This window comes from Schistosoma mansoni (genome assembly GCF_000237925.1).
Source record: "Schistosoma mansoni, WGS project CABG00000000 data, supercontig 0183, strain Puerto Rico, whole genome shotgun sequence".
NCBI classification, from domain to species: Eukaryota; Metazoa; Platyhelminthes; class Trematoda; order Strigeidida; family Schistosomatidae; genus Schistosoma; species Schistosoma mansoni.
The window spans coordinates 237,247-247,083 of record NW_017386067.1 but is presented as its reverse complement, the minus strand read 5'-3'; the positions used below and the strand labels follow the sequence as shown (position 1 = coordinate 247,083).

Here is a 9,837-nt window from a genome sequence, read left to right as displayed (position 1 = left end):
GGTTCGAGTCCCAGAGTGAACATCAACTCTGAGATGCAGGTACATCCAGCTGACGAGTCCCAAATAGGACGAGACGCACGTCAAACTGGATTCCACTGCTAGCCACTATCCATCTTTGCTTATAAATAAAGTAATGGTCTAAACAATCCCAAAATTACCCAGCAATATTAGTCTATTTCATAAATTCTTAACAGGAATTTGAGTAGTTTGTGCCATTAAATGATTCGTATTCTCTGACATAGATATTTTTCTTAATAAAATCAATTGTGAATATCATATCAAGTAGATGTTCAATAGTATTTGAAAGGATACATTCTCTGAATCTCATTATTATGGAACTTCATACTAATTATTTGAGCAAAACAACTAGATTCTTAGTCTCACTGTTCCAAGTAAATGTATGAGATAATAAAAGAGAAGTTCAAACGTGACATTTACCATGAAAAGACTATTCTCAAGAATAGTAGTGTTATCAAATTAAATTATCTTAGACACCTCAACAATCTATCCATTTAAATGAGTTAAACTCACTGGACCAATGATTACTGGCATTTTATATGTTGCATTCGACACAGAATGATGTTGGTTCTAGCAACATCGAGAATAGCTGGATAGATTTTTCAAACTATTATGGGACCGCTTATCAGTGTCCACCAACTACCCCACCAGAGATTGGACTTAAGACTTTCAAGTCTCCCTGAGAACACTTAAATGTTACAGCCATAAGCTCAGCATTTATAAATACAATTCCAGTTACAGTCAACTTACGACATAGAGTGATGATCATCCAGTGTGAATGGCGCCAAGTGTTTTACACTCAGTTTGTCTAACCTTCACCGGCTAAGACTTCACACAAGAATCTCAGCAACGTCTTTGAGTAATTCATTGATGAGCTCATTGTCATATTTTAGCCGGAAGATAACCATAGCGCTATCCTTATTCACTAGACACACGCACACATTATATAAAAGTTCTCAAAAGTCTCATTTTCTCTGTTTCAGTTTATTCCCTTCCTCTCTTTTCTCTTCATATTCTCTTTTGTACTCTCTTCCGTCTACTATCTACATAATCAGTAACTATCCATATTTGTTGTCCTCATATTTGATTACCCGATGTCATTAACTTGGAAGAATATTAACATCTGGCGAGTCTGTGTGTGTGTACGTATGAATGAGATCAGATTACTCAGAATAAATAGTAGTACAAACTAACATATCGAATTTATGTCTGAATTATGTCAAACCTTTTAGAACAGTCAATAACAAGGATCTGCAAATTGAATATTTTTAACAGAGGTTACTAGTAGCGCTTTCAATTTTCACTAAGTGTTTTGTACGTGGCAATATTAATCAAAGTTCTATTCATTTAGTGGGTTAGTGTTGCATAAATAAATGTAATCTTCATTGAACATCTCACTTCATGTCCTAACGTCCTAACTGGATATGTTCATAGTAGACAGTTTAAGGAGACTTCATTAAGTTGAAATGAAATCTTTAATGAAAATTATAGCCAATTATGGAGTACTCACCTATTATAAGAACGGACTGATAACTGAAAGTGTTTGGCATAACATACCTGAAAAAGCTATAAGTAACCTCGTCGTAACTTTTCTACTTGTTTACCGTTCGTCAATAAAACAACCATCATATAACATTCCTCATATTACTTTATAAGTGTTTATGTGTGTAATTTCAATCACTTTCATTTTCTTCGTCACATGAACGATACTACTGCCAATCACAATCTGATCAGTAAGATAACTTAAAGACACCATTTTTACAGACATAACAAGAACACATAGTTTAAGAGTACGAACGATCGTTTTCGATAAATCCCCTAGCACATGGCCACGCGTATAAAGCCACTGTCAGAGAAGTCCTACTCGTTACATTCTCATGGCAGGAATGTTGTTTACGAACTTGAGAAGACAAAAACCGAATATCCGGCACTTTATCCAGATTGGTGGGTATGTATGATCTACAGAAGAGAATCGGAAAACCCTGATTCCGAACCAATGGTGTACATGAACTCCAAAGTCCTTAAGGAACAAATGGCGTATGAACCTACTATTGGGACTGCATCTCCTAACGTTGCTCCATTGCCTTGTGGATTAGACCTGTATGTCAAAGTCTCTGGGTGTGGCCCCATTAGAAAATCATTTGCTTCGGTTTGGGGACTCGAGCAGTACTCCATCTCCTATACACAAATCAAATGATGAAATATGGCGTATATGTATTTGTTGTCCCTTTGTATCACCATTTATATGTTTAAATAAATAAATCATTTTTGATAACTCCTACATTAAAAATTCAAAATTATTATGATTTTGTTTTAATAAACAACAAAAAAATGCAATGATTATTCAGTTTTGCGTATATCCAACTGAATGGATTTTGTGCCCTGATCGATACTATTCACATTTAGAGTATCTATTATTTGAGTATATTTACTAGTGAATTATTTTATTGAATGTTAGCTAACTAGTCTAGACATTAAGCATTCTGATACGAGACAGGAATTCCTGAGTTCGGTCCCTTGTGGTATGGTCGTGTATGCTCATTGTTGAGGAGTCCCATAGTCGGATGAAACAGCTGTTCAATGCTTTTAGGTTTTTAATGAAGGCTTAGCTAAAATCAACTCGTCATTTAAACTATAAAGGTTCTACAACCTCAACAAGTCCCCCCTGCACTGAGAATACATATATTCTTAGCTTTTACAACCATGTTAGTTAACTAATATTTATATACTCTGAAATTTTTATTGGGTATTATTCCCTAACCAATCGATAAATTAGAAAAATAAGGTTGTATATACAACGTTGGTAATTCATATCACGAATTGATATTAGATGATTTAACTATTGAAAATCAAAGAAGTACCATCTAGTTATCTCACAGCACTTCATAGCTTCTCAATACACCATTTTGAAATTATTGATCTTCAGGTTTTATCGAAACCTGTTGAAGTAAGCTATATTAATGAACGAATCAAATTTCAGATGGCAGATAAGTTCAAAAGTCGACTAAGCCAGTAGTCCATCATTTCAATCACAATAGATTTCGGGATTTGGAATATGTAACTTGGAAAAGTCTCTTTTGAATATGTTCTATATCTACAAGCTACAATACTGTTCCTACTACAAAACGTTCGTAATACCTAGAACTACTATGTACTCAGAGGATTGGATGAAATATGTGAACCTTTGAAGACATGTCTACAGATACATAGTTATCGTGTATAAGTAACATTGTTTATCGACTAGAATTTTATAAACATCTTTGTTACAAACTATCTTATAACTAAAGAAAATTGAATGATTAATTGAAAATTTGTTAAACATTCTCGGTAATAGTAAGTAAAGATGGATAGTGGCTAGCAGTGGAATCCAGTTTGACGTGCGTTTCGTCCTATTTGGGACTCGTCAGCTGGATGTACCTGCATCTGAGAGTTGATGTTCACTTTGGGACTCGAACCCAGTAATTTTCGCTTCAAACGCCATCACGTTATCCACTCGGCCACTGAGTCCTGATAGTCACTTGCTTGTGTAATGGGGTGAAGTTTAAATTCACTTATTATTGTTTGTTTGAATCTTCCCATCGATGTGTTAGGACTGCAACTGGTCAGTCCTAACATATCGATGGGAAGATTCATACAAACAATACTAAGTGAATTCTCTGTAATAGTTCACTTCTAGCCAGTGATTAAATGAGGTTCAATGAAACTAGTATATTACCCTTAACTCTCTTACCAGAATTACACAAGAGTTGATTCAAACAGTCAAATTTCATAAAACAACTCTTTCATTAATCATTACTACTCATTCAAAATATATACAAACTTATTTATCTAAAGAGTTACTACTCATATTGTGGTGAATGCTACTTATATCTATCGACATAAGTAGTATGTAACACCATTCAGAAATGAAAATCCTAGAAGCAGAAAGCTAAGGAGATTGAATTGAAGAGAATAGAAATGAAAATAGAAAAGAAATATGAACTAGATAAATCATATAGAATGTAAATAACAAATAATGGAAATTTACAAATAAAGTGTTCAATGTATGATACCAATATTCGACCACAATACTCTGTTTTTTTTTACGAATCAATAAACTGGATGTCCCCAGCTGAATGTTCGTTCACAACTGTTAGCGGGAAATAAACCGAATTAAGGTACGTTATGTCCATGATCTTGACGGCGCACTCTGATTGGCTAATTCTAAACCAATCAGTTCTGGCAGATTATTGGAGAAGCATCTAGAAGTTTCTTATGCCTATACTATAAATACATGAACGATTTTCTAACAATTGATTGCTGTTCACCTATCCTTGTTATTTTGAATACAATTTCATTCTTGTTCAACGTGTTCTGATTTTTGGGGTCTTGTCGAGTTTCAGTGGATAAGAATACTGAGCTATAGGAGTAGCTAGGTCGTTTATTAGCAAAACCAATTATAACAACAACAATGTGTCTCATATTACCCTTTTTTCTTAATAATATTGATATATATATAAGCTAATAGCAATACACATATTCTTCATCTTGGATAGAAGCAAACAATATTTTGTTTAGTAAAACAAAAAAAGGTGTAACCTTAAATAGTGATGTGTTTTCTTCTTTTCTTTTTTTGTTGTTGTCGAAAATGTAACATTCGATTATCATATAAGGGTCATGAAGAATCAATTTGAACAAAGGTGGAATAAATTGGAAATTCATTTTGTTAGTCAACTATTTCTTGTTTACATGAAAGAAGAATAATTTACACGTAAACAACTTATTTGAGAAAATAATACTTAGGCAGATGAAAATTTATAAGCAAAGATAGATATTGGTTAGCTGTGAAGTTCAGGACGTACGTTTTATCCGATTTAGGATTCCTCAGCTGGTTGTACCAATACAAAGATGAATTAAAACTTCACCCCGATGCACAAGCTAGTGGCTATCTGAATTCAGCAACTAAGTGGTCTATCAGCTAAGTGCTCTGGTGCGAGACTGGTAGGTCCTGGGTTCAAATCTCGCGAGGTGGGATCGTGGGTGCGTACTGCTGAGGAGTCCCATAATAGGACAAAACGGCCGTCCAGTGCTTCCAGGTTTTCCATGGTGGTCTAGCTTCAATTGACTCATGATCTCAACTATATAAAATCTTATTATCCGTTGAGTATAGAGAGTAAAATATTGTTCAACATTCAAATAAACCTAAGCATATGGAGTAATTTTTAAATGTAGAGAAGTTTTATTAAATTTCAATAATATAATACTTATAATCGTTTTATGAGTAATAATGTAACACTAACTGGTAAAAGACTTAAAGAAAAGAAACTATTGCAATTACTAGTACAAAATATGGTAATAAAATAATGATTGAAACTTGAAACAATGTAGACTTAAGATCAAAATAAGCTTACAAATCGACAACAAGAAGAAGTTATGTAGAAATACAAAGTATTATGATAATCGATACAAAGCATATTAGGTAAAATTATACAATTGCTAATCCATTGGTGACATGAGTTTATAAACTCTAATCGATTATCATTAATGACTACTAGTTTTGTTGGGGAGGCTCCAAAAACATTTCTAGGCCTCTAGAGGCTTTAATGGAGCCTAAGAGATTTCATCCAGTCAGAACTTGATAGAGCCTTCCAGAATATCAACGTGGCATGTTATGATTGAACAGTTGTATAACTTTGCTACTTTTGGATTTGCTGGATCATGATGGTGTTAAAGTCAATACTAAAAACGATAAATACCCCTGTTTTTCTATACATTTCTGACTGTTAGCCAATAATCACTTCCTCTGCTTCTTCCATTTTTTGTATTTGCGATTGCAGGGTTCTACACATCCGAGTGCCTATAGTTGAATACCGTACTCTGACGTAACTAAGTAGAGAACGTAACAAGTTTTATCTAATTTTCTTATTCATAAAAACAGATCTTTTTCAAATGAATTTGGTCCATGTTGAATTACATTAAATAGATGCTGTTGACACTTTTATTCGGATAAAATAATTTAGATTGATTCATTGTAATCACTGTTAACAATGTATCACTCAGAACAATAGCAATAAATTTGTACCCTGAATTAAATATTACTAACTAACATGCTGCAATAATATGTTTAAACTATTTATGTGATAGAGCAGATCAATACATTAAATTCATTTAGTATTGTTTGTTTGAATCTTCCCATTGATGTTTAGGACTGCAACTGGTCAGTCTCTAATTGACATATGTACATACTGTGCTTATTGCCTCGATATAGCCCTATTTCACAAGCATTGTAAGCAGAGATGGATAGTGGCTAGCAGTAGAATCCAGGACTCAGTGGCTGTGTGGATAACGCAATGGTGTTTGAAGCGAAAGGTACTGAGTTCGAGTCCCAGAGTGAACACCAACTCTGAGATTCAGGTACATTCAGCTGACGAGTCCCGAATAGGACGAAACGCACATCCTGGATTCCACTGCTATCCATTATCCATCTTTACTTACAGATGAATACATTGTTTGTCTTTTTAAATGTTCAGTGAGGTATGTCATTTGGGACTCCTTTTACTTGAGATTATTATAATATAACTCGTTGGTATATCTGTACATGTTATGTTGAAGAGATGTTTACTTTATTTGTTTAGAAGTTGAATACTTTTTTTCTACAAGTTACTGATCGATTTTCTGAATATATTTTCGAATGTCATTACTGACATGTGTTTGAATTATCCCACTGTTGATATACAGAACTGTAAACTATCAGTCTCTGTCGTCACAAGTCCATTCACATCTATTATAGCATACGTTATCTACAGTAAATGGATAGTGGCTAGCAGTGGAGTCCAAGATGTTTGTTTCGTCTTGTTTGAGACTCTTTATCTAGATATACCTGAGTCTGATTGTTGGTGTTTACAGTGAGTCTTGAACTTGAAAATTTCCACTGTAAATATCAACACACTGTCTACTGAGCTCTTAAGTACGAATAGCTAATAACTTGTTCAAAATGTATAGTGTTTTTATTCAGATTTGAATTTTTGTCAGTCTCAACGGGAAAAGGAATGCTGGGATGCAGTTATTTTTGGGTGATCAAACTGAACAAAAAACACACATCCTAAATCCTATTGCTCTCTACAATCCATTTATTTTAAGTTTCTTCAGATTGTTTAAACCGGTTTCAAACCAGCAACATTTATTTAAAAAACATATTTGTTATTTTTAGCGAATGAAAAGTCCATTGTTTTCAGTTCATTTTTGAATTTTATAGTTGAAATCATGAGTCAATTGAAGCTAGACAACCATGGAAAACCTGGAAGCACTAGACGGCCGTTTCGTCCTATTATGGAACTCCTCAGTAGTGCGCATCCACAATCCCGCCTCGCGAGGTTCAAACCCAGGACCTATCAGTCTCGCAACCAATCCACGAAGGTGAGAAATTGTTCACCATTGTCTTCAGTGAGTTGATATCTCACAACAAACCCGGTTGAACTCCATTGGTCACTGCTCCTCACTAGAACTCTAGGAAATACCTCTTGAAGCCGGTCAATAGTGAGCATATGTTGATTAATATCAGAAGGGGTCATTTTTGAATTACAAATTCCTATAATACAAACCCATATATATTAATCCTCTTCCTTATAGATTCACTTTATATGAAAATGTATTAGGATAAAACAATGAAGTACATAGATACGTTAAACAAAGAAACCATAACAAAACTTATTCTATGCGGTTTACATTTGACAACACGATATATAAATCTCTTAATTATTCTTAAATTAATCTTATTATCTTTGATAAACTTGTAAGTTCTTGTTTTGGTTTAAAAATATTCTCAAGAGTTAACAGATCGAAAAATTATTCTCCAGAGAGATTCTTCTAATTTATCTCCTTTTCTGTTTCAATACTATTATTTGATGTTCTTTTATGATAGTTATGGTTATGTAACCGTATATATATATATATATATATATATATATGGCGTTGGCGAGATATCCGTCTGCCAACCAAAGGACGGGTTTACTGTGCAGCAGTTCGTTCCGTCCTACTTTACGGCAGTGAAACATGGCCGGTAAGAGTAGAGGATATTCGTAGGCTACTAGCATTCAATCACAGGTGTCTCAAGAGCATTGCTTGTATATCCTGCGATCACCGAGTAAGTAATGAGGTTGTTAGGAAACGATACTAGGTAAGGATGGCATATCGACTGATGAGATAGTGAAACTTCATCAGTTGAGGTGGCTGGGACACGTGTTACGTATGCCTAACCACTGACTGCCCCAACGTGAGATGTTTTATGGTGTAGGAGTAGGTTGGAAGAAAGCTAGGGGCAGCCAGAACAAAACGTGGCACAAATCCATGAAGTCACTGACAAGTGGACTGAACCATGTTGGAAGGTGTAGACTACCTGGTTGAGGTCCGCGAGATGATAACAATCGATAGTTAGAGACCTTGAATGACATGGCTCAAAATCGTTTGCAATGGAGAATGAGCATCCACTCTTTGTGTTCTACCAAATTCTAATCTCCCGAATTCTTCATGTCCTTATCTTTTTTCTCTTTTCAAAATTATTTCACTGGATTATACTCCTTCAATAACATCTTCAAACCTTAATTTTTCAAGTTAATGCTCATACTCTTACTACTTCTACCACTATGGGATTTGAATCGAGAACCGAATTTCTGTGCTAATGTGGTATGTCAACTCGAACTGGTGTACGTACGTACGAAGTTCTACGTTGCGACTGACATATATATATATATATATATATATATATCACCATGACAACAGTAGTTTCATTGTAAGTGTACAATTAATGAGCGATTGATCAACAATTTTAAAAAAATGCTATGGTTTTTAGAAAATTAGTAAATTCTTATCTCCTTTTAATGAAATATTTTTATTATCTTTCAACTGATTTAAAATCAAAATGAAATAAATTAACATAGTACTTATTCAATTCCGTATCGATTTCATGCTCCTTTTCAAACTATACTAGCTGGTTTTAAAATTATTTAATTGTTGGATTCATCAGTCGATTTAATCTAGACCACTCTTGAATCACTGAATGGCTGTTTCATAATAGTATAAGACTCCTAAGCAGCTCATACCTACGATTCCACATCAAAGGGATTCGAACTCAGGATCTTCAGTCTCGTGCGAGAACGCTTAACCTCTAGACCACCGAGCTGGTTAGCACCCGACGGTGTTAATATCTAACTTCAACCAATTCACGATATTACGCAACCGTCCACCATTGTCTTCAGCGAGTAACTACCTTCCAGTAGACATAGTTGAACTCCACCGGTCAAATCTACTCCCTAGAACTTCAGGAAACACATCTTAAAATTACTGACTATAATTTTAGTAAACGTTTAAACAAAAATAAAAAAACAAGTAATGAAGAAAAAAGGCTTATTGAACATACCTTTAAATTGTTTTAATAAATCTCTTTATTTCACTGTATAACATAAAATTAATAAATGAATTTAAAATAAATTTTAAATTACATGAACATTTTCTACTTCATTAATTGTTGATTGGTTAAAAATATACTCACTTTTGATTGGTTAAAAATATACTCACTTTTGGTTGGTTCATTCATTCTATGTATTATTAGTAGTAGTAATAATAGTATTAATATGAATATCTTTAATAATCAATAAATATTGTAGCATGGGGATAGAGAATTATTTTTTTAAAAAAATATTGAGGCAAAGAAATATCGATTTTTATTGATTAGGCTAACATTCAAAATATTGATTTTATTGATTAGATGATTTAATTAAAATAATGATGGATGTAATAAATATCCAATAATTTTAATTGTAAACAACCATTTATTTTCCTTTA

General features: G+C 33.7%; 1 protein-coding gene across 1 annotated transcript in view; it reads right to left on the bottom strand.

Moving 5' to 3' along the window:
* Positions 1 to 9,478, bottom strand: part of Smp_129240 (hypothetical protein) — a gene marked incomplete at its 3' end in the record, with an annotated part of 33,909 nt that extends 24,431 nt beyond the window's left edge. The window contains exon 1 of the mRNA XM_018794798.1: positions 9,413 to 9,478. The remainder of the gene's footprint in view (positions 1 to 9,412) is intronic.
* Positions 9,479 to 9,837: the final 359 nt, after the last annotated feature.